This window comes from Sceloporus occidentalis, unplaced genomic scaffold, assembly GCF_023333645.1.
Source record: "Sceloporus occidentalis isolate IW3139 unplaced genomic scaffold, rSceOcc1.0.p SCAF_1, whole genome shotgun sequence".
Classification (NCBI taxonomy): Eukaryota; Metazoa; Chordata; class Lepidosauria; order Squamata; family Phrynosomatidae; genus Sceloporus; species Sceloporus occidentalis.
In genome coordinates this window covers 113317632-113344853 of record NW_028316981.1, presented here as the reverse complement: position 1 = coordinate 113344853, position 27222 = coordinate 113317632, and positions in this window count along the sequence as shown.

Sequence of the window (27222 nt, the reverse complement as noted above, 5' to 3'; positions counted from 1 at the left end):
ATACAGTAAGAACACTACACAAGCCATTGTATACCCCATCAACATGTATGGATGTGAGAGATGGACAGTAAAGAAAGCCAAAAGACAGAGATGTGATACCGGAGAAGAGTGCTGAGAATACTGTGGATGGCTAAGAAGACAAACAAATGGATCTCAGAGCAGATCAAGCATGAAGTCTCTCATCATATTTTGACCACATCATGAGAAGGCATGACTCATTACAGAAGACAATAATGCTAGGATAGGTTGAGGGCAATAGAAAGTGAGGAAGACCACATGCCAGATGTATGGACTTAATCGGAGAGTGCTGGTGGTGCAGTAGTTAAATGCCCGTACTGCAAACACAAGGTTGTGAATTCAATCTTAGAGGAGGGCTCCAAGGTTCCCTCAGCCTTGCATCCTTTCATAAGTTGCTAAAATGAGTACCCAGTTTGCTGGAGACAATTAGCTTAGACACTGTAAACTGCTTAGGGAATGCTTAGTTCACTGATGAATAGTATAGAAATGTACTTGTTATTGCTATTGCTAGAGAGAAGCCACAGGCCTCAGATTGAAGGACCTGAGCAGAGCAGTGGAGGACAGGGAAACTTGGACATGTCTTATTTACAGGGTCAACATGAGTCAAGGTCCTCTCTAGTGTAGTTAACAAAACAACAAACCCTCTGAAAAGTCCTTTCCTTAAAAACAAAAACCTTCAGCTGTAAAGGCCTGTTGGAATAGAAGAGTCTTTGCCTCCTGACAGAAGGACAGCAAATCAGGAGCCTCACAGCCTGCCCTTGCCAACATAAGACAGCCATTGAAAAGGCCCTGTTTAATATTCCCATTAGCAATACCTGTGAAGGTGGCAATGAGGCTGAAAGAGGGATCTTCCCAGGGGATCCCAGGGTCCAGATGGACTCTTACAAGGGGATATGATGTATCAGATCACCTGGGCCTAAGTTTTATAGGGTTTCATAGGACACAGCCAGTACTATGAATTGTGTCTGATGACAAACCAACAGTTTGAATTTAATACAATAGAAGCGTTCACCCCATAACTGTTTCTTCTTTACTGGGTTTCCTTTTCTTAATATATTATTCAATATGTACTAGATACTAAGTTTGTAAACTTAATTATTGTATTTTCATCCTGTATTTCCATTGTATTATGTTTGACATATGTCATTCCTCTGTCTGTATTTTCTTCGCTTCTGTGCTATAGACTTCTCCATGGTTTGGGGAACATAATAAGTTCCCCAAACTGTCTGTTCCAAGGTTGGGCAACAGTTATAGTCATAGCATATATTTTTCTGTCCCCCCCCCCCCCCAGTGTTTTAACAGATTAAAGAAGGGTCATAATGCTGTATGTCTCTGGGTCATTTTGCTTAACAGATTCCCTCCACTCCATGATGCTTCTACTCCTGCTCATGTTCTTTGAAGCTGTGTGACATTGTACCCCATTGGCCTATATAATCTAAGGCATGCATCCTTTGATGAATTGTCCTTGCAGGGTAAATGAAAATCAGTTCTATATATTCAGCTGCCTCCTGTAGCACTGAATGTAAGAGCTATTAATACAAGACAGCACCCAGCAGTTGATAACTCCTCCAAGTCTTTGACTCTCTTATACATCCCAGCCCACCATTCTTTTCTGAGAGCTGGCAACTGCTTGAAGTACTTCATAAAAAACTTGCAGGATGAATATGAAAACCTTTCATGGTTGCCACAGAATGAGCAAATCTCATTTTGTGAAGCCTTTCACAATGAGCTTTTTTATTTTTATTTTCCCCCTTTTGATGCTCTACAAGGCTTTCTTCCAAGCTTTCTTCCAGTGTGCACTTATGATCATTCTGCCTCCTCCCAATATTTCAAGCTGAGATGAGGGGCCATAGATTAAGTCTACTGATATGAATCTCCAGATTTCAGCCTCCTACCATCACACTGTAGTAGGATGGACCCAGTTTGTTGGAGGCCAGCCTATACATTCCACGTAAATCTTCCTTCATTTTTTTTGCACCAGGTAAATCTTTCTTTTTTTCCCCTGTCATCTTTCTCCTGGAGTGCAACTCAAGGCAGCTCACAAATAAAATTGGTTAAAAAAACTTCACAATTTTTTTTGAAAACCCAACACGTAAAACCATCTCATTTAAACAGTATAAAATCACATTAAAAACAAAAGCTAAAAAAAAAAAAAATAGAAAAGACATCTGCTTGAACAAAAATGCCTCTGCCTACCAGTGAAAAGAAAGCAGGGAGGGGGGCACACTAGCTTCCCATGGAAGGGCATTCCAGAGAGTGGAAGCAGCCACTAAGAAGATGCTCTTCCATATCCTCATCAAGTGAGTCTGTGATAGTGGCAGAACCAAGAAAAAGTTTTCCTCTAATGATCTTATAATTCTTGCAGGTTCATATGGGGAGATAGAGTCTTTCAGATAATCTGGACCCAAGCCATATAGGGCTTTATAACTCATGACTAGCACTTTGATTTGTGCCCAGAAACAAACCAGTCACCAGTTAAGTGCCATTTCAACAAGGCAGTCATATGCTCCCCATAAAAAGAATCCTAGCCCACATTTATTCCCCAGGAGTACTAAAAGTGCTGTCAGATTGCTGGACTTCATAATGGTGCAGTATTCAACTAGTGTTATGATAGCCTGATCAAATTTCCTTATCTCCCATACCCAAGTATCTCCTGTTGTTTGGACAAAAGAGGAGCACTAGCATCTATAACGTTCCCTTACCTTTTTAATAGCCTAATCGTCATTGCCACCAATGTCTATACATACAAAAAGCAGCAAAGAGAATATGTAGAGATCAAGCTGTGATATTCCAGATTATTTTGTTCTGTCATTAAATGCTACAGCCTAAATAGGAGTCAGAATCATGCAACACTCCAGATGTTGTTGGACTGTAAATGCCATCATTTTTTGTCAGAATAGTCAATGCTATTAAATGCTGGGAGTTGCAGTTTAGCAACATTTGAAGGGGCACATATTTTCCATTCCTAACCAAATCCAATTGTTAGTCCCAAATGAAGCAGACCTGTAAAATCATTAGGAATCTGGTAAGAAATTGGTAACATGCTAAAACAGGACTGCTTGGTAATCATAGGCAACTGGAATGTGAAAGTGGGTAGCAGAACAGAATCAAAGCCAGTAGGGATGGTTGAACTTGATATAAGGAATAAAGCATGAGAGAGTTTGATGAGGCCAATAATCTATTCGCCACAGCTAACTTTTTCATACAACTGGAGAGGAGATTGTATACATAGACATCATTGGATGTGAAACACAAAACCAAAGATGATTATATTATAAGTAACAGAAGATGGAGAAACTCCTTTCTTGTGGCCAAAATGGGACCAGGTGCAGACTGAGACCCAGACCATGAACTACTAATATCCAAAATTATAATAAAGCTGACGAAGAACACCAAAATAATCACGATACCACAATATGATCTAAACAAAATCCCTGTTTTGGAATGCATACATCTGTTTTATGAAGGTGAGTCTCACTCACCCAACAATTTTTCTCTGATGGCACAATGGGTCTTCTTGATCCCACCGCTGCCACCAATACATAACAGCTTCCTTCCTAGCTGTCACCAGTAACTAATAGGGTACCATATGAGATTTTCAATCCAAACCCCCTTCTTAGTTTTTCTTATTTTACCCCACTGCTTGCCCCAATTGTGTGGCAAGACCCTAACTTGGATCTCTCACTCGAGTTCCACAATTTTCCTTGTTCAGGTACCACTCTTTTTTTTTTTTTAAATAAAGTTTATTGGTTAAAAACAAACATAACAAAACATGAATAGAACAAAAACCATATCATACTATCCCTCATATATATATTACACCTATACATACAATTACAAACACATACGACATTTAAAAACCCTTCCCCTCCCTCAAATCAAAGATAGCTGTCGATTATGTACTTTCCCAGTTGACTTACATTTACTTTATACCTGGTCAGAAAAGAGAAAAGAAAAGCAAGAGAAAAAAGTATATCTTCTTTCGCACACTTCTCATCACCTAGTATTATTATTTCCTTTGTGTAAAATCCATCCCACCTGTGTGTCTATACATTGACTTATAATTTTATATCGGCGAGCACCTTGTATATATCTAGTATTCACGTTACATTTTATTTTCTACTCAATTCCCCTTATAGAGATCTATTTCGGTGCTTTCTTTATTTGTTCTTCACAGTGATTTATAATAGGTGCCCAGATACCCTCCCATCTCAGTTCATCTCCACCTTGCAATGTGTTTGTGAGTTTATCAGATTGAAACATATCAAATATTTTCATGTACCAGTCCTTTAACAGTAGGGCGTCTTTGCTTTTCCATTTTTTTGCAATTACCATTCTCGCGGCTGTAATCATATAAAAAATAATTTTACCATAATCCTTTTCTAGTTTGGAGTCGTTCACCATCCCCAACAGGAAAAATTTAGGCTCGAATTTTAGTTTTGTATTCAGAAGCACCTCCAATTCCTTATGAATTTGGTGCCAGAAACTATTTATTTTTTTACACTCCCACCACATATGAATATAATTTGCATTTTTATCTTTGCAATTCCAGCATTCTTTCCTATTATTTTTGTCTATCTTACTTAACTTTTCAGGCATCATATACCATCTATATTGTACTTTTAAATAATTTTCTTTAACTTCTGTGCTCAGTGTATATTTCAGCCTAACCTTCCAGTTTCTCTCCCAGTCTTCCATCATAATTGGTGTTTTGAGGTCCTGTGCCCATTTTACCATGAATTGCTTGACTGTTTCATCTTCCGTTTCCAATTTTAATAACAATTTATATAACTTGGAGATAGTCTGTGTTGTATCTTCCGTCATTAATCTACCGAATATCGTATCTTCTTTTTCTATTTGGTATTTTTTATTATCCAGGTTGAATCGCTCTACAATTTGTCTGTACAAAAACCAATTTACGTTAAAACCTTCTTCTATCATTTCTTCCATTGTTTTTACTTTCAAAAGCCCATTTTCTGACTTCAATAGGTCTTTATATCTTACCCAGTCTGTGTCCTTCATCCTTTCTCTTCTGAAAAAAGCTTCGTTTATTGAGGCCCAGACGGGGATTTTAGTTACAAAATAGGGTTTTTATTTTTGCCAGATTCTTAGTAATGATTTCCTAATAAAATGATTATTGAAGTTTTTGTTTATTTTGATTTGGTCGTATAGTAAATAACCGTGCCAACCTACCACATTGTCAAAACCTTCCAATTGTAATTTTTTTTCTTTTTTAAGCTGGACCCAATCTCTAATCCATTCAAGACAACATGCATGATAGTATAATCTGTAATTTGGTAACCCTACTCCTCCTCTCTCTTTACTGTCCTGTAATATTTTGAGTTTGATTCTTGATCTCTTTTTATCCCATATAAATTTGGTTATCTCTTTATCCCATTCTTTAAACGGACTGTCATTTGTTGTGATGGGCAGATCCTGGAATAGAAATAATAGTTTAGGAGTGATACACATTTGTATTGCTGCTATTTTCCCAAGCCAAGAAATTTGTAGTTTCCCCCAGTTATTTAAATCCTTTTTAATATTATTCCATAATGGTATATAATTGTTTTTGAATAAATCTGGATTTTTTTCTGGTAATGTTAATCCCCAAATATTTAACTTTATTTTTTATTTCAAAATTGGAAATAGATTTAATTTTCTCACAATCTTTCTGATCTATATTTAAGGGTAATATAATCGATTTTTCTCGATTAACCTTTAAGCCCGCATATCTGCCATATTCATCAATTGTGTTTAACAATTGTAAGATGTCATCCATGGGATTTGATAAAATAATTGCCAAATCATCTGCGTATGCTAAAACTTTGTATTCAAAACTCTTAATCTTTATTCCCTTAATGTTATTGTCCCGTCTAATTTTGTTATTTAAGATTTCTAATGCCGTAATAAATAGTAAGGGGGATAATGGACAGCCTTGTCTAATCCCTTTCTCTATCTGAATACTTTTAGTTTTTTCACCGTTAATCAATATTTTGGCATTTTGGTCTTTATAAATTTCCTTTACCCATTTTACATAATTTTCTCCTAATTCCATTTTCTTTAATTCTGTAAACATAAAGTCCCAATGCAAATTGTCGAAAGCTTTTTGGGCGTCTAATAGTATTACAGCCACTTGTTTATCAGGTCTTTTTTTCACAATATTCGATTAAATTTATAAGTGTTTTTATATTATCTTTGATTTGCCTTTTTTTAAGAACCCACATTGATCTCTATCAATCCAATCTTTCAATATATTTTTTAATCTTAATGCTAAAATTGATGTAAAAATTTTGTAGTCCACATTTAATAGTGCTATTGGCCTATAATTTTTTGGGTCGTCCAATTGTTTATCTTGTTTAGGGATCAGCGTGATATATGATGATTTCCATGTATCTGGTATTTTTCCAATTAAAATTCCATTCATGACTCTTTGTAAAGGGACCACTAAATTAGGTGACAGTTTTTGATAATACAAGGCTGTAAGACCATCAGGGCCTGGAGATTTATTTGCTTTGAGACTTTTAATTGCATCCGTTATTTCTAGTATAGATATTTCTCTGTTAATTTTTTCTTGTTGTTCTTTATTGATTGGTTTAATCTCTTCTTTATCTAGAAATTTTTCTAAATCTTTACTGTTTATTTTTCCCCCGTAAAGAGATCTGCATAATATTTCTGAGAAATCAATTTAATTTGACTTTGTTTGGCAACTTTCTTACCTTGAAAGTTAATTTCTGCTATCAATTTCTTTTCCTTTTCTTTTTTCAGTTTCCAGGATAACCACTTACCACATTTATTTGCAGATTCAAAATACTTTTGTCTAATATATTTAATTTTTTTCTCCAATTCTTCAGTCAATGTCAAATTTAGCTGTGCTTGTAGAATCTGAATTTCTCCAATTAATGCTTGGTCTTTGGGGTTCTTTTTTACCAATTGTTCCTTCTGTTCTAATTCTTGTAGAATTTTGTTAAGCTTACATCCTCTCCTTTTTTTGATTTCTGCAGTTTTTTGTATAAAAAAACCGCGCATTACGGCTTTTGAAGTGTCCCAGACGACTCGATCTGCTACCTCTTTATCTAGGTTTTCTTCAAAGAATAATTCTAAATTTTTTTGGGCTTGTTCTAATATTTGTTTGTCTTTTAGCAAATTTTCATCTAGTCTCCAATTATACTCTTTTCTGCCAGTTTTCATTTCCATTATAATTGGGTTGTGAGCTGATAATATTTTAGGAAGTGAGTCAACTTTAATAACTTTGGGAGCCAATATTGATGAAATAATAAACATGTCAATATGAGACCATGATTTGTGATAATTTGAATAAAAAGTATAGCCTTTTGAATTTCCCATTTTTAGACGCCAAATATCTGAAAGTGCCAAAGTATCCTTTAATTTAAAAAAAAGACTTTTGGTAATTTCCCCTGATTTTTCCTGTTGGGTTTGGTACTTTTCCTGTCTATCTTTGAATCAATAACCCCATTCCAAGCATCACAATATTGTCGTATTCATAATTCAACATATTTTTCTTCAAATTTTGATAGAACTTTTCTTTGTTTTCATTTGGAGAATATACCCCAACCACCAAAATTTTCCCGTAGGAACAACTAATTTCTACTCCAATATAGTGCCCTCTTACATCTTTGAATACTTCTTTTGCTTCTATTCTCGCATTTATATAGATTACCACACTTATTTTTCTTTTTTCTCCGGCCTAATTTTCTACATTTTAAATATTTAATTTCTGTGTTTTTAATGTGGGTTTCCTGAAGACATATCACATCTAATTTTAATTTCCTTAGATAGTGATTTAATTTCTTTCTTTTACTGGGATTATTTAGTCCTTTTACATTCCATGACAAATATTTTAATGTACTATTCATTCACAGAAACACCTTCTCCTAAAATTTGCAAACCATCCTCTGTGTCCAAATCTTCACTGTTTTCTTCTTCTGTATCTTTGATAGTTATGATATTACATTGTTTTTCCTGATCACCAATTTTTCCATCAGTTCTTACATCTGATTGTGGTTTATTCTGTTCTCCACCTTCGTCGTCTTGGTCCAGATCTTTTTGAAAGTCTTCCAGGAATTCCCATGCTTCCTGAACACACATTAATCTAACTTTTCTTTGTCGATAGCAGAGCGAGATGCCTTCAGGCACCTCCCATCGGTATCTTACTCCATGTTCTCTCAATATACGTGTTAGGAAGACATATTCCTTTCTCCTTCTCAATATATTATTTGGAATGTCCTTCAGAAGTTGCAATTCGACCCCGTCTACCATTAATTTGGCCTCAAAATGTCGTTGAAGTACCTGATCTTTCATTTGGGTCCAGACGAAATATAAGACGATATCTCTTGGCAATTTTTTCTGTTTTGCCACCCACGAATTCACGCGGAAGGCCTTGTCCAGTTCAATCTCCATTAACTCTTTTTCCTTACCCAAAAACTTTGCCAAGATATCAACCATTGTTTCAAAGGTGTTTTCATTTTCTATTTCCGGGAGTCCTCTAATTTTTAGGCACCGTTCACGCCATTTCTGTTCCCATATTGTTCTTTCATCCTGATTATCTATTCTTTTCACAATTTCTTCTTTCAGTTTTTCTTCCAGTTCTTGATTTTTCTTTTCTAGAACCTTGACTTTGGCCTTAACTTGTCACACATCCGAAGTTAATGTTCTAATGGCATGGTTGATTTCCTTAAATTCTTCTCTCAATCCTTCTCTTATCTCTACCTTCATTCTTTCCATATCATGTTTTAAATCCTCTTTGTCCCTCTTCATATCCATTCTCAATTCTTCCTTGTCTTTCTTCATGTCCTGTCGCATCTGACACATCTCATCTAATATCATCGAACACATATCTTGTGTATTAGGTTTTGATAAGTCGGCTGAGGATCTTCTTTGAAGTTGTTTCTGTTGTTGTTGCATTTTGCTCACCTGTGATCTGGTTGTTGTCATCTTAAAATCTTTAGACAGTGGTGGATAGATTAAGTAAGTTGCTAGTGTCTTGATGATTTTCTTACTGTTTGGTATTACCCACAATTGTAAAAAAATTACTACAGAGGGTTCTAAATTTTCAATATTTTTTGGGGGGTGTTAATTTATGTATTAATTATTTATGTTTAGTTTTTGCTATATATTGTCTGTCTGTCAAAAAAAAAACAACAGAAAAAGGAGGGTTCAGTACAATTTACTCAGACCGATTCCCAAATATTCCACCAGATGGCGCTCTTACACTGTAACAACTGCTATATATTTTTGTCAATTCGAATTTCCAGCTTCCCCACCAGTTGATTCTACTGAATGTTATTCAGACCTTGAAACAGAGCTGAGAGCACCATCCAGCTGCATTCAGTATTGATAAGAGTAGAATTTGTTTGCCTTATTCACTCCCCCCAGGAAACTCACAGAAGTTTCTATTACTGTATTGTTTCTATCTACTTTTACATTTACTTCCCTTCAAACAATGCTTCACCTCTCCCTTTCAGAGAAAGTATATAACATATAACATATAATCCACAACAGTTGCTATTGTAACAAGTACTTACATTTAACAATGTTTCCACCAATATTGTAACAAGGCAAAACTAAATTTCAAGTTACTTTTAAGTCCCCTTTTATTCAGCTTCTAATCAGGGTAACTCTTTTCCACCGCGTTTCTTTTTGGCATCAAGACACTATCCCCGTCTTTTTCCCTGGGGGGACTGGGAGAGGAGGAAAGATGAAGAAGGAAGACACTATCCTCGTCTTTTTGCTGATCTCTTTTTCCAGTCCTCTTTAAAAACCGTTTACCTCTCACTGTCCTCCAAAATCACTCTCTCTCTCTCTCTCCATCTTCGAAACCTCTCTCCTCGTTACGTCCTCCAAGAACCACTCTCCTCTGTCTGTCCTCCAAGCTGCTCTCTTTACTCTGTTTTTACTCTGTCCTCCAAAAAACTGCCCTCCTTACTTCGTCCTCCAAATCACTCTCCTTTCTCGATCCTCCAGGGCCACTTTCCTCTTCTGTCTACCTAATCGCTCTCCTTGTGAAGCTCTCTGGAACTGCTCGCCTCACTCCATCCTCCAAAAGGTTCCAATCGCCCGATCCTCCAATCCATTCCCCTCGCACTAGAGACCACTTTCCTCTTCAGAGTAAAGTGCCATTACCAGCAAAAACAGTGTCAAAAGTCACAGTAGTAGATTTTAAGATTAATTTATAATAGACATCCACTCTGAAATTTATTGTCCCAATCAAATTCAACATGTGATAAATCACTGTATAGTATGTTCAATTCAGGAAATAAGAATACCTTCCAGATGATTATCTGCTGAAGTATTTCAATCTGTAGAAAGTAGATGTATTGATTTGAGGGTTTTTAAGATTTCCACGGATTATTGTATATTTAGTAGTCAGGGGCGTCTTAGGCCATCAGAAATGGCGACTCCAGCGCGGTCGCTCTGTCCTCCGGTCCCCTCCGCTTCTTACCCCCTGAAGGGCGATGATCTTTCAATTGAAAGCAGGCATCGGACCCTAGTAGGACTCATCCGAGTTTCCCATAACAGGGAGGCTTCTGAGCAGTCGGCAAACAGCTCTGATCCGCGTTGGGCAAGCAACTCTCTGCAGCAGCACTGAGAGTTTGCTTATTTCGGTGCCATGCCCGACCGGAAGGTACCACTCTTTATGAGGACAGAACACTCGCTATGTTGAGTGTTCTCAACAATAAAAGAACTATTAATTCTTGTAGTGTTTTATTTGTATTTTCTTAAAATACTTTAATGATTGGTTTACAGTATCTTCCTTATGGTTGGTATTCAAAATTGATTCAGTGGTTATTTGATTAAATAGTTACAAAGTTTTACAGGATTTGTTCCTATTTTAGACGAGTAGTCTCTAGATTACAGTTTCACATAAAACTTTTGAACTAGACTCTGAGCTTTAAAACCTTGTTGCCAATTTATTACTTTACCAGTTACACCAATTCAGTTTCCACACCTGAAATCTTTTAAAGCCAACCCAGGCAATCAAAGTCCCTTCCAACTGCCCCTTTCAGCAGTGTATTTCAGCCACCTTGGCTGTTAAAATTCCTCAGGGTGTAATATCCTTCTTATTCAGAGCTCTGTCCCTAATTCCTACATGCTCCTCTCTTCCTATTTATATTTGCTCCTGGGAGTAGCCCCCACCTTTTCATGTTTAAGCTCCCATTGGCTGTTATCAGGCTCACTCTGATTGAATGTTGCCAACATCCCAATCTGCCTTCTCTCCACACATACATCTGCATAAGTGTAGCTTATGCATGCATATATCTGTTTTTGGATAGCACACAGGGGGCTATTCTCTATCTCTTTACATTCTGTCCCAAACCTCCCATGCCTTGGCAGCTTTCAAGATTCCTGGGGAGGAACTAGTTTTAACCTATCTCTGTGCCATCTATCACCTATCTACCCTCCATTGTGTATTCTTTCTCCCCATAGGCCCCTCTTCACAGTATCCCCAGAGATGCAATTGTCTGGAACCAACTAAGCTTGCCTAGTTCCTCCCTTCACAACACATTACTGAGAGCTGGGCCATGAAAGTACTGTTGAGAACTGTTGAGGTAACATGGAATGTTCCATTGTTCACTTGCAATTTTATTTTTATAGAAAGAAATAAAAAAACTTTCCACAGGTATAAGAATAGAAGAAAGTTCATGCTCTTGTACACAAATATATGAGAACTCAGGCTTGTTTGCCCCACATAGGCATTAATTTTGGCACCCACTGGCAGTATTGTTATAATTCTGACCATGACCAATTTCTCTCTAAATGAGAAAATGTGCTGCATAGATGAAAAGAAGGTGACTATTTTGTTTTTTGTTGCTGATATAGTTGTCCTCCAGTGGAGTATATGTGTTGTGTGTCCTTGTCACCCTTACGGCAGCAGCTGCAACCATTAAACCAATAAACAACAGTGCAAATTGATTTTTTCCTACAGAGCTTGGAAAGTTACTTTTATGGAAATGATTGTAACTGAATCAGGAAGATGTTCTGAAAGCAGAGCCTTTTCACACTACACAACTATAGCACTAGGATTCCACTAACTGCCCTGTTTCCATCCTCACCAGAGTAGCTCTAGTGTAGCCAAAATCTTTGTAGGGGAATTTTTCTTAGCTCAGATTAAGAGGGCTACAAGGACCCTACCAAATTGTTTCCCATCTGTATACCAAGAGACCAGTGTATCTAAGATTCTCCAATTAAAGTATTTCTTTATTTAAAAGGGAAAAACACACAAAAATTCACTATCACACACTAATTAATTAAAGGCTTAGGAAATCAGGGGTTAGTGTGGAAAAGGTTTGAGGCAGAACTACAGGTGATACTTACTGCAGGTGAGGCTTCCATTCAGAATCCAATTGTGAAAGAGGGTGAGACACAGCTGTTCCACTGTGAATGGAAGTGCCGGAGCTAGACTAGAAATCACAATAATGTAGAGCCCCAATGAAATCTAAACTAACACACTGAGGGGAATTTTCCAGGGATTTTTAAGGGTGAAAACTAGCCACTGGGCAAAGGTGTTTGATTGTCTGGAGTGAGGTAATAATCTGGCCTGACTGGAGTGAGGTAATAATCTGGACTGACAATAATCAAGGGAAATGGGAAAGGAGTTAATTTGATATCTGGTTCATTAAGTGAGACATCTAGATGATCATCACCCATTCTTCTGTTTATTGGAGGTGATGATAGTCCCATTAGTGACTCCCAAATGACTTGTTGGGCAAGTCCGAGGGGTATTGTTCTCAAGAGGTTCCATGAGGCTGACCCCAGTGTGTATATGTCCTGGCACTTAGGGGATTATAGCAGACTATAAGGCAGGGTCCATCTGGGGTCATGTGGAATATCACACACAGCAAAATTCAGAAAAATGCACTATGGGTAACACTAGTCCCTTCTTAAACTACAAACTCCAAGATTCAATATGATGTAGCCATGGAAATTAAAATGGAATCATAGTTAATCAATAAAGTATTTTAAAAAATGGAATCAGAGTGCTACACCTGTGTGGTGACAAATGACCTCCATGTTCTAGCCCTACACTGCTCAGTTTTATATGGCTTCAGCAAGTTATTATATCCATTTTTTAAAAAGTCTTAAATATAGTTTTCCAAGATTTGCTTCCCTCTGGCAGTGACTCTGGGGACGTGGACCAGAAAAGGTTAAAGTTTTTCCTAAGGGGAGTAAGAGACAGAGACAGCAGAAAAAGGGAAATCCTGCATTATTTTAAATTAGGCTAGGTTTGAGATAAAGATCCTCATATTGCCACCACTATCTGAGGTGGAGCAAGCAAGAGTAAAAGATCAAGCAACCTGAAGTTAATTGGTTAAGTCTGATGCAAGAGGAGAAATGTGTGATTAATACAGGGTGGTTTGGTATAAGTGAAAGCAATAATAATAATAGGCCATGGATTTTCTGATTCATCCCTGAATTCTGCACCAGAAATATAATTGGATGCAAGATGTACTTTAGTTGCCGACTCATGAGGGTCAAAGGCCTTACTCAAAAACAAAAACAGCTGGCTATTTTTTTCCTGTCCTGGAAGGAGAGACCATCCCTTTTTTCTTTTTTGTGACTTGCCAGTCTCTCACAGTACAAACAAAAAGAAACCCCAACCTTTGCTCCTAATAGGACTGTCATTTCACATCTAATTGTTTTTTCTTAATGCCATGTTTGTTCTCATATTGTTTTCTCTTCTTTCTATTCCCTCTAATGGAAGCAAAGTAATTCGCATTTTGCTAATTGTGTTGCCAGTCTCATTATTCTGTGCCCAGATCAACTAAAAATATCAATTCCTTGTATTGCCTTAAAAAAAAATTCTTTAGCTTAATTCCACACATTGCTTATCCTGAGGCTTGCAGATTACATAATGAGAGGAAAAGTGCCTATTTTCAACCCCCCACCATGTGTTAATTAAGAATGTGTTTGGGAGGTAAGAGATTGCTGCTAAGGTTCAATTGATTTGATTTTGGATGGTCCATAGACACCAAATGCTTATAATCCTTCATAAGAAAATGCACATTCACGAAATAAACTTGGCAGTCATTTACAAAACATACTGAGTGTAATTAAGAAATGAAAACATATTAGCGGTTAGTATTTTGCATAATCACCACTCATGAGCAGCTACTCCCTGCATCAAACAGAAAACCATACTTTTGAAACAAAACACTAATTTAGCATTACTGCTATGTGAAAATTGTTCCTTGAGATATCTATCAGCACCATAGGCCGTAGCAGTTCTCATCCTATTACCAATTGCTATATTGGCTTGCCTATTGTAAAGTGAAGGCACACTGGATAGCATTCCAAGTTCCTTGCTAATTTTTTTCCATACCTGTGAATTCTTTATGAATATTTTCCTCCCCATATGTTTTCCTTGTTTTTGTTTTGTTTTGTTTTGATTTGCTTGAAGGAGATGAGTTCTCAGTTAACTCAGAACAGCATAGCCTCTTTGATTTACATATGTTTGGAACTGAGTTGCCACCATACTTAAAACTGACAATACTTATACAACAGGTCCTCAAGATCTTGTTTTTAACTTCTGACTTGGGAAAAGATGTCACCAAAATCAATAAGTAATAAAATCCTGCATAAACAAGAATAAACAGAGGTAAGTCTCAGGATTTAATTTGTTTTAGATGGGACACTCTGAGACTCGAGGAAGGGATTCTGAGTAGCATAATCAGTAAAAAGGGAAAGAAGAATCAGTTGGAACTACCACCCAATCTGCACTACCACTCAACCTGTACTGCTTTAACTGCCATGACTCAATGCTATGGAATTCTGGGATTTGTAGTTTGTGTGATATTTAAGTCTCACTATGAGAGAACTCTAGTGCTAAAACTACAAACCACAAGATTGCACAGCACTGAATCATGGCAGTTAAAGCGATGTCAAACTGTATTATTTTTGCAATGAAAATGTAGCCTGTGAACAAGACTGAAATGCACATCTGTGATTTTGACTTCCAAAAGCACATTTTATGTATTTCGAGCTTGATGCAGGGGGCCTGCTATCCTGCTTGTGACTGAAGCCTGTAAAAGAACCAGTCTATTGACCAGTGCCAGATATGTTGGTGCACAAGGAGTACCCGGGATCCCATCTGTTGATGGAAGCTTGGCAGACAAGGAAGACATATTAAAGGAGATGCTGTACCAGGACCTGGAACAGAACACTGTAGACATTTGTCTGCCAAGCTCCCATCCACAGATGGGATCCCAGATACTCCTTCTGCATCCAGACAACTGGCACTAGTCAATATATTGGTTATTTCAGAGGGAATTAATAATAATAATAATAAGTTTTATTTATATACCGCTATTCCAAAGATCATAGCGGTGAACAGCAAGTAAGCTAATTAGCAAGTAAGCTAATTTGCCCCCAACAGTCTGGGTACTCATTTTAGCGACCTCGGAAGGATGCAAGCCTGAGTCGAGCTTGGGTCCTTTTTGCTGGTCTTGAACTCGCAACCTTGTGGTTTTGAGTGAATGGCTGCAGTACAGGCATCTAACCACTGCACCACCAGGGCTCCTTAATTGGCATTAAGTCTAGGTACCTGCAGAACCTGAACAAAAGAACAAGCCTTGGAACACAAGTTGCCTTATACCACCCAGATCCAACTACAGTATTTGTTTACCTCAGCTCATTAGTATATCTCCAAGCCCAGGCCATTTCTGTATCAACTATTACTTAGTCTTTGTGGGGGGAAGGGCTAGAAGGGAAGGTCAGTGAGAGCCATTGCCTTATCTGATCCTCCTTCCATTCACTCAGCAGGAAGAATTGCCCTTAAACATGGGTAGGAATTGTGTGGCTCTTTGAAATATGTTGGAGTGCATCACCCATAAGCCCTAGGTAGCACAGTCAATGGCAAGGAATGCCAGAAACTGTAGTTCAATATCTATAAGGCAGCACAATTTCCACCTTTGCCTTAAAGAAATACATAAATGAACCCCCATTCCAGATCATACAGTTAAATTTATGGGCCCTCTGTGGGTTTCTGCAAGCCTGAGCTCTGTCTATTGTTATTCAAGGGAAATGCTCCTAAATTATAATTGTCATTCTTACCTCATTGGCTAATTTCTTGGCATGATATTCCTACTGCTGGCCTGGGTTAAACAAAATTTACTCTGGCTTGAATCTTTTGGATTATAGTTCTCACAATCCCTAAGCCAGCCTGGCCATTAGGCATGCTGTCCTGGATATTCTTAGAGACATGGTCTAATTTTCTAACTCAGATTGGAAGGATAGGTTCCCAACAGTCCCTCAACTCATGGCTCTTTCCCTTTGCAATGCAAGATGCTAATGCAATAAAAGGAATAATAAGCAAGTGTTTAAACTAGTTGAAAACTCATCAAGTTGGTAATATCTCTATTATTATTATTATTATTATTATTATTATTATTATGCTTCTGTTTTACTTCTCCTGCTGGCTTTGGTATACTAAAATCATGATTATACTACAAAGATAAAACTGCTTTTGCAAGCTTCAGGCCTTCCATGAGACAGCAGTACAAAGTGAAGCCATAAAGCCATAAACATGAATGAAGGATTCAATGAGAGGGTTTAAAACTATTCAATCAGTTTATTTAAGCTTCTCAGCAGTGGTAATTAGAGGTCATAGGAAGGCCATTTATATTTTAGAGACTAAACTGCTGAGTCGGTTGCTATCAGCTCCATATACGATGCAGTTGGTTAGTTTTCCTCAGCTCAACAGCATGCATCATCTCCTTGTCATGCTGCTCTTTTCACATCAGTGAGAGAGACAAAGATTGCTGAACCAAAATGAGCAACAAACAGCCTTAATATGAACATTTTAAAGAAGCTTTTTAAACACAACACCACCCACTGGTAATTTCCCCAGAAAACACATGGTGTGAGACCATAAATTCAGCTGATAAAAAGAGAACACATAGTTCCTCCTTCTGGTGATGATATTGAAGGGTGGGTGAGTGAGATGAATGAGCTGAAATGTTCATTTATCTTCCTCATACTTTCTTCCTACAGTGCTTTTGCTGCTGGAACCTTTAATATTTGTAGTGTTCGTAATGACATTCCTTCTACCTACTATCATGTGATACCTCTGCTCATCAGCATCTTCTCATCTTATGGCAGGGATGTGACTTGTGTGGCTCTCCAGAAATTGTTGGATATGCTGGCAAGGACTGGAGAGAGTTATAGAACTTTATCCCATTTGAACTTGTAACTTTCCCATTGAGTTCTGAAGACATTCTGTGGCAGGACAATCTGGGAACGGGACTCATCGCATTAGAGAAGTAATAACAGGATGATAATGTATTGGGAATATATTATATTGCACAGCACCCCCTTTGAATGGGTGCTTTTGCCGAGTGTGTTCTCATATTGTACTGCTGTGGCACATACACATTTCTTTAGCTGGGGTGTGATGCTGTCTTGTCATCACTCTATCATCTTTTTACCTCAGACAACTTCCAGCTGGATGCTCTAGGACTGCAGAGGAGGAAATTGTCTCAGCCAATCAGGACACGAGGACTGACAGAACGGATATAAGAACGGATAGGATTACTGCACTAACTTTTCATGTTCCGGTATGATAATATTCCATCTGTCTGAGAACTGTTTCTCCTCATTCTCACCCTGGAACGCTGTTGGAACACTTTGAGGTCAGAATGGGAACTCAATGGGAACCAAACCATGCAGTAAACTTTGCTGCATTCTGTTCTCATTCGGTTCCCGGAACGTTATCATAACGTTATGCGATAAAGTTCATAGTTCATCAGTATCTGGAGAACCAAACATTCCCTGCTCCATACTGTAAGTAATGCATGCCATGAAGCATTCTTCCCCCATCAAGCTTGAAATCGTCAAACCAGGAAACTTTATTAAAACTTTTTCAGTGTGAGCTGTTTTTTTCTAGAATCCTTTCTTCCCTTACCTTTTACAGAACAATTAGATGACCATTAAAAAAAAACAACTCACCGATTTCTATTGATTTCTATGTTCCCCTCACACAGTCATGCATTCTGACTAACATATGGGATATATCCTGAAGATACTGTACACTTTTATCTTGAATCTGAAGCTATATAGTCTGCTCTCCATATCTGCAGACTTGCCATCTGCAGATTCAAGCATCCATGGATGGCAAGCCCATGGTGAGATGGTGGTGGCGGCAGTGGAGGAGGGGGAGGAGGAGGCATAAGGAGGAAAAGGAAGTGGCAGCAGGGACCAGGAAGAACTCCCTGGCTGACACTTCAAGCCCACCTGAAGCCTTCTAAGGGCTCATTCCCATTATGATTTAAATCAAATTGTTGATCAGATTTTATGTGCCTCGTTCCCATTTGAAACCAGTTTTGAACCTACTGAGATGGGCATCAATTCTGATGAAACAAGGCAAACGCACCCCCCCCCCAAAAAAATCCCCCACTGTTCTCTGACACTAGTTCTTTGCAAGTTCTTTTGAAAAGAATTGATTCCGAAGTGTGTTCAACAAGTGGGAACGAGAGATAATTCTGGATGGGAGGGACTATGGCAGAGGGAGTGAGTCTTCCCTCCTCTTCCTCCTTGGTTTACCAGTCTTTACTTTTGAGGTGAAAAAGAGGGAGTGATTCTTCCCTCCTCTTCCTCCTCCATGACTTGCCAGCGTAAGTTGAAAAAGAGGGAGTGATCTTTCCAAGGCAGGGTGGTGTGGTGGTTTAAATGTTGGACTGGGACTTGAATCCCAGATCATCCATATAAAATAGCGAGTAACCTTGGGGTAGTCACACACTCTCAGCCTCAGAAGATGACGATGGGAGAATCCTCCATGACACCCAAGGATCTATGAATCCCAGGGAAGAGTCATCTAGGGGGCACCACCTCAAGCCCCTCCTCCCCCATGTCCTCCAAGTCCTTAGAGGCTGAGAAGGTATCACCTCAAACCCTCATGCCCTCCAAGTCTTGTGAGGCTGGGAAGGTACCACCTGTCCCCTTCATGTGTTAAGTCCTCCTGTGAATGTCTTACATTCTGAGCATAACTTAGAGAAGTTCTGCATCGACAAGCCTAGGAGTGATGATTGAGTTTTTGATTTGGGGATGTCCTTCCTATCTCTCTCTCTCTCTCTCTCTCTCTATCTATCTATCTATCTATCTATCTATCTCCCTCTGGAATGTCCTCCATTTTGAGCATGACCAAGAGAAATGCATTGACATTTCTAGTAGTGCTTTGGGCATTGATTTGGGGATGATTCTCCATTTTGGGGGGGGGGGTGCCTGGTTCTCCCAGATCTACCTTCCCCCTTCTCCCTCCTTCCATGCATCACTGATGACACGTATATGATTGACATGCATTTTGAAGCAACACAAACTGGTGGATCGACAGTCATGCTCTTCTTCTTCAGAGGAAGCCCAGTGAAAGACAGGCTTCTAAGGGTGCAGGTTCACCCTGGAGACCTCTCCTTTGCTGGGTTTCCTCTGCAGAGAAAGCCCAGCAAGGGACAGGCTTCAAAGGGTGTGCGTTCGCCCTGGAGATCTCTCCTTCACTGGGTTTCCTCTGCAGAGGAAGCCCAGTGAAGGACAGGCTTCCAAGGGCACACGTTCACCCTGGAGACCTCTCCTTCGCTGGGTTTCTTCCGCAGAGGAAGCCCAGTAAAGGACAGGCTTCCAAGGGTGCACATTCACCCTGGAGACCTCTCCTTCGCTGGGTTTCCTCTGCAGAGAAAGCCCAGTAAGGGACAGGCTTTCAAGGGCACGTGTTCGCCCTGGAGACCTCTTCTTTGCTGGGTTTCTTCTGCAGAGAAAGTCCTGTGAGGGACAGGCTTCCAAGGGTGCGCATTCTCCCTGGAGACCTCTCCTTCGCTGGGTTTCCTCTGCAAAGGAAGCCCAGTGAGGGACAGGCTTCCAAGTGCGTGCATTTGCCCCGGAGACCTGTCCTTCACTGGGCTGCCTTCGCAGAGGAAGTCCAATGAAGGACAGACTTCCAAGGGTGCACATTTACCCTGGAGACCTCTCCTTTGCTGGGTTTCTTCTGCAGAGGAAGCCCAGTGAAGGACAGGCTTCCAAGGGTGCACGTTCACCCTAGAGACCTCTCTTTCACTGGGCTCCCACTGCAGAGAAAGCCCAGTGAGGGACAGGCTTCCAAGGGCACATGTTCGCCCTGGAAAGCTCTCCTTCGCTGGGTTTCCTCTGCAGAAAACGCCCAGCGAGGGACAGGCTTCCAAGGGCGTGTATTTGCCCCGGAGACCTCTCCTTCACTGGCCTGCCTCCGTAGAGAAAGCGCCGCGAGGGACAGGCTCCCAAGGGCACACCACCCTGGAGACCTCTCCTTCGCTGGGTTTCTTCTTCAGAGGAAGCCCAGTGAAGGACAGGCTTCCAAGGGTGCACGTTCACCCTAGAGACCTCTCCTTCACTGGGTTTCCTCTGCAGAGAAAGCCCAGTGAGGGACAGGCTTCCAAGGGCGCATGTTCACCCTGGAGACCTCTCCTTTGCTGGGTTTCCTCCGCAGAGGAAGACCAGTGAAGGACAGGCTTCCAAGGGCACATGTTCACCGGAGACCTCTCCTTCACTGGGTTTCTTCTGCAGAGGAAGTCCAGTAAAGGAAAGGCTTCCAAGGGCGCACGTTCACCCTGGAGACCTCTCCTTCACTGGGTTTCCTCTGCAGAGAAAGCCCAGTAAGGGACAGGCTTCCAAGGGCACGTGTTCGCCCTGGAGACCTCTCCTTTGCTGGGTTTCCTCTGCAGAGAAATTCCTGTGAGGGACAGGCTTCCAAGGGTGCGCGTTCTCCCTGGAGACCTCTCCTTCGCTGGGTTTCCTCTGCAGAGGAAGCCCAGTGAGGGACAGGCTTCCAAGTGCGTGCGTTTGCCCCGGAGACCTGTTCTTCACTGGGCTGCCATCGCAGAGGAAGCCCAGTGAAGGACAGACTTCCAAGGGTGCACATTCACCCTGGAGACCTCTCCTTTGCTGGGTTTCTTCTGCAGAGAAAGCCCAGTGAGGGACAGGCTTCCAAGGGTGCGCGTTCGTCCTGGAGACCTCTCTTTCACTGGGCTCCCACTGCAGAGAAAGCCCAGCGAGGGACAGGGTTCCAAGGGTGCACGTTCGCCCTGGAGACCTCTCCTTCGCTGGGTTTCCTCTGCAGAAGAAGCCCAGCAAGGGACAGGCTTCCAAGGGCGTGTGTTTGCCCCAGAGACCTCTCCTTCACTGGCCTGCCTCCATAGAGAAAGCACAGTGAGGGACAGGCTCCCAAGGGCACACGTTCACCCTGGAGACCTCTCCTTCGCTGGGTTTCTTCTGCAAGGAAGCCCAGTGAAGGACAGGCTTCCAAGGGTGCACGTTCACCCTAGAGACCTCTCCTTTGCTGGGTTTCCTCTGCAGAGAAAGCCCAGCAAGGGACAGGCTACCAAGGAGACCTCTCCCTTGCTGGGCTGCCTCCACGGTAGAAAGCCTAGCTGGGGAAAGGCTTCCAAGAGTGCGCGTTCTCCAGCAGCCTCTCCCCAGCTGGACTGCCCCCTTAAGTCGGACCCTTGACGTACCCACGGGTCATATAAATACCCACATTTTGGCCCCAAAAGTTGACCTTGAAATATACATGAGGTCGACTTATAGACAAGTATATACGGTAGTTATTTAGGCAGGATACAGACTGCCCAAAAAGGGCGGTCTGCCGCCACCTCCATTTCCACAGGTAGGAAGCCTCAGCTGCCAAACAGCAAGGCTTCCTGGCGGTGGAAAAAGAACCTGCAAAAAGCAGGGGTTTTTTTGCGTTGCACTTGCGATGCCCAAGTGCGCAAATGGCGCACTCATGATGTCGCCAGCACGACGGGATGTGTGGACACTACTCATCCATCACGTCATAATGGCGGCGCCCGTGTGTACAGGGCACTGCCATTTTGATGATCCCGTCACGTGCTAGGGGTGAGGCTGGTATGGACACTGCATCCTCGGCCAACCCCTAGCACATGATGGTGGCGGAGCAAAGGCCTGTTTAAATCAGGTCTTAATTAACTATACTAACTATAGTTAACTCTACTCTGTACTACTCATGGGAGGTGGAAACAATAATCTGCTGTCCCCAACTGATAGGAGAACCCTATCGCTTGAAGATGTTAATAGCTGGTTAATCAGGATTGAGGGTTCAGGCCAGGAGCTACTATTTAGTTAACTAAACAATGTAAGTAACCAGGTATCTTGTCAACAAGTTCTCTTGCCAGTTGGGGTACAGTGGATTCATGTTTCTACCCTCCATGAGCTATTTCTGGCATAACAGTCGGAAGCAGGATCTCTGTAACATTTCTTATGGGGGTGGGAGTAGAAATGTTTGTCTACAGTGCTCCAATGAACAGGAGGACAGACCCCTGTCTCTGACAGCAGGTAATGCCCAGAGGACTTTTATGATCTCTATGCATTCCCTGCACTATTGAATGTGTAGAGATCATGAATATAACTCTAGGTTGCACTTTCATAACTGTGACTGCGAATTCCAAACATTAGTAATAATGAAAACAACAATACCAATAAAATATACTTAAGGTGGTAATTCAGCTAAATTTAAGCTAAAACTGGTTCCATGGACCTGCAATGAATACAGGACATATGCTAGCAACCTTATAATGTATCACACTAGCTAAGACAGATCAGCTTCATAACCATTTCTGTTGTTGTAACATAAGTATATCCCTTTGGTACACTTTCAAGGATAGTCTTATTTCTAAATGTTGTTGAAAGTCTGCAAAATCATTATATGGAGAATCTCACATAGGACATAAAATATAACTATGATTCCAGTGCCATGTGCCATTCCTCATTTCTGATTCTAAGAAGAAGATATCTAAAGGGGTTTGCTTTGATTCTTCTCTCATATTGTATATATGTCAATTTCTATGACATATATATTTCATATTCTTTGACTAGAAAAAATGCAGGGTGGCACATGAGGCAAAAGCATTTTGCTATCCACTTAAAGGGTAGCTGGCAATGACATGAGAAGAGCTGGTGATGAAAGAAATAACGGATGTCAAATTAGTATTGTCAAATTTCACACAGCACCACACATATATTTGAGCTTGTCGTTTTAGCAGTATGGGCTAGAACCCGTGTCTAGAACAATCAGTTGACTACAATAAAGACAAAAGATATCTTACCAGTTTGCTCGGGAAGTCCAGGAAAAGGAAGCCATTGCTTACAAGGCCGGTCTCCTCATTTCTGTGGAGCATGAGGACTACCTCTATTTTCCCATGCTCCATAGGACGAGAAGGGTACCTCTATCTTGACAATCTCTGTCAATTTCATTGTATCCATTGCATTTGCCACTGCATTTGGAGATGATTCCCAGGCCATTCTTGTCATGAGAAAATTTTGTCAGCATTACTGGCTGTAGTTTGTTTATGAGAATACATTTCTTGCTTTGGTTGAAGTGTACAGTATTGCCCATTAAACTTAATTACCTAATGTCTATTTGGAATTTCCATTTGATGTTGCCAATGCTTGCAGGTGTTTCCATGAATATTTAGTTAAAGGTAACCATCAAGGTGATTTAAAATGTTGGGCAGATTTTGTTGTGATTATTTTTTATCGGCTTTTAGGAGTTTAAATAATTAGTTCTGTCCTAGATATTTGCATGGTAATGTTGCAGTACCCAAAGCAGTACACAAAGCAAAGTAATTCACTGCAGTTCTCACTTCTGCAGTAAGATATGAGCGTTGAGAAGGAAATCAATGCACACACAAAGGACTTCAACAAGTACTACAAGAGGGAGGAAAAACAACAGCAACAAGTGAGCTAACACAATGATATTACAATAGACATTGCCAGGAAGATATAACTGGAGCCCATTCACATTATGCAGGTACAGCACTTTAACTGTCATGGCAACATGTCCTGAAATCCTAAGATTTGCAATGTAGGGAGGGGCACTAAGAATTTTAATCCAGAGTGGTCCTTTGATGCATCTGAAAATGATATTCACACCATCCGGCCTTTAAATTAAGCAGTAAATGCTTCATTAAAGGTATTTTCATGGTCTAAAACCCAAATTCAGTTGTTGACAGGAAATAGTAAGGGATTATTATACTTTACAGTAAGGCCAGTGGAGGGGGAAATTGACCTCCAGACCCACCAAAGTTTCCTTTCCTTACCTAGATCAGTGGTTTCCAAACTTTTTTGGGCTACCGCCCCTTTTCTTTTTGGGCAGCAACCTTAGCGCATGCCCCCCAGAGCATATTTTTTGATATTAGATCTACTTCATGTAGTCATGTTGGTCACATGACCATGGAATTATCTCTGACAATACTGGCTCCCTCAGCTTAGTAATGGAGATGAGCACTGCCACCAACAGTCAGACACAAGCAAATAATCTTGTCAAGGGAAAACCATTATGTTTCTTACTGCAAATTCAAAACAACCAATCTTGTTGGGCAATACTGTACACTTCTTGGTTGCTGCTCCCTTTGCACTCAGTCACCCCAGGAGCAGAAACTAAGCAGCTGGTTGAACAGTGATCGAGAAGCCTTTCACTTGAGCCAGCCTTGAAGAGGCCTCTTGGTTGTTGCTCCCAGGGTGACCAGGTGCAAGGCAGAAGCTTCTCCCCAGAGAGGAGGGACTTTCAATCCTTCATCAGGGCAGAGAAAGATGCAGCCAGTGTGTGTTTTTACAGAGGCCACATGCTCTGAATTGGAGACTGGTGTGGGCCAGAAACTACAGGAACAGTGCCAAGGCGAAGGATTCTTTCCAGGAATCAAGCTCAGATACTCCTTCCCCAGAGGCATGTCTTCCCCAAACAGCTTCAAGTGTCCATTCTTTCACACACAAAAATGGTTTCTTCTGTACCCCAAAAGATCTGGAGAGCTTGCCTAACCAGCCGCTGAACCTCTCCTTGCTCTTATGTAATCCCAAGTCAGTGAAGAATAAGTCACAAATAATCTATGACTTACTGACAGACCATAACACTGACCTGGCTTGTATCACGAAGACCGGGCTTGGAGCAGACAGCTCTATAACCTGGGCTCAGGCCTTTCCGGCAGGGTACTCCGTCAATGAGCAGGTTTGGGAAAGTGGGCGGGGAGGGTGTGTGGCCATTGGCCACAAAAACAACCTCAGCTTAATCAGGATACCTATCAGTGCATTAGGCCACATCGAGAGCATTTACCTTATTAAAGAGGTCACAATTTTCATACAGGGCTCATGTACTCATGACAGATTTGGCTGCAAGACAAGAAGAAATATGGACATTCCATTTTCTGTATGCTCCTTTTTTCTCTAGACAGGGTCCATGATCTAGGACCCTCTGGGAACCTCACCAAGCCCCTCTAAATGGACTGGTAGTAATCAAAAATTTACTTCATACAAAAAAAATAATAATAATCAAAGAAAATATTTCCACCTACTTGAAAAGCACAACAGGCTGGCATCTTGTCCAGTATTTATAATGTCATAACCTAGACTTATGACCTCATAGGTTTTTGATTGTGTCATCATTGCCACAATCACAAATGTGTCCTAAACACCACCTTAAAATCCAGAAAGCTGCACTAACCAAAGGAGTTCTGTGATGATGATGATCAGGGTCTTGAACAATGGTGTGCCCAGCCCCTGTTCAAAAAACCTTGTGGGATATCTCACACATTATTTTAGAAGAGAAACTAGCTCATTTGAGAGGAAGTTCTCCAATTGCTTTCTTTTGGAGGGAGGAATGCAGGAAGATGTCATTTTGCTTTTAGAGCTCTGGAAACTTGAAACAGAGCTTCAGGAATGTATGTGGCCGATGTGGTGAATGATCCCCATCTTTGTTTTAGAAACACATACATTGACCTACATTCTGGGGAGCAAGTGCCATATGCAACTTATTTCTCTCTTGCTTACTTCTGTCCTCCCGTGGTGCATTGGTGTCATAAGAAGGGATGGAGGAGGATGTGGAACTGGGAAAAAGCTCCCTTTAAGTACACATTGCTCCCTAATGTCCTAATTGTCAGATACTGATAATGCAACTGTATGTTTCACTAATACTCCTTTCTCAGGGGAGGAAATGTACCTTTTACTTTGATCAAGGCCAACATGAAAATGTGATACCATATTCTGAGAGGATGGATGCTCAGCTAGATGCAAGATTTAGACTGTGATAAATTACTACCAATGTTGTCTGGTTGCTATGAACAAATCAAACTAGGTTTTGATTAGACATGTGAAGGCCCAAGGAAAGAAATTGACACTTTTTTTTCTGTTCTCCCTGAAGGTGGTGAAAATGGGACCTTTCCTTCCTGCTCTCCACTTTTACATGTATAGTTTTCATCAACTTGAGTCCTCTACTCTATCCCACCCTATTTGACCCTATTACTCATTACTCAGTATGGATGAGAGAAAAAGGTCGACAAACATATAAATGAAATCTTCATCAGAGGCAAATAATAATAATAATAATAATAATAATAATAATAATAATGTGAATATCCCTCCTGAGGTGATATCTCTCGATATTAACATGATACTTGTCAATCCACCTTTTTGAGGCTTTCTGCTTCTGCTTTTTAATTCCATATGGATGCCAGCACTAGAGCTAAAATGCAAGCAATGAATCTTTAAAATGGTTTGGGATTCTTTGTTAACATCTGAACTAATCTCTGAATAGGGGAAGACATTCTAGGGTGGGTTATGATGCCACCAAGAGACTATGAAAACAAAAGTCAGGTCCCCCAAGATATAATGTGGAAATTGATTGTCTCTTCCTGCCTTTCCTTAGCAAGAATGACAGAATGACCACAAGATAAAATAATCTGTTTGAAGTTCTAAATCTGAAGTGTAACAGTTTGGAAGGATAACAATCCCCATGTGAATTGAGTCTCTGCTGTACATACCAAAATAACATTCCCATTAGAAATGGTGATGATTCTGCAACCTGTTATTACAAACATGCAAAATTAGATGGAGAAACTGTGCAACAAAATACAATTAAGAATTATTCACCCATGCAATATAAGTGAGTAGGTAAATATGGAGAATTACAAAACTGATGATCTAAAATTTGCTGAAGCAATCTTACCTTGAAAAACTATTATACAGGGAATAGAATAAAATAAAACAAACATCAGCCAACCAGCAAATGAACAGCAAAGTAATGAAGATAAATGCAACTAATCTTGCCACCTCAAAATGGCATTTTTTGCTGCAACAATTGGTCATTATGAACATTCAACACTATTCCTATAAGTTATCTTTCCTTTACTAGGCCCCAATTCTGGATTTCTTTAGAAATGCTCT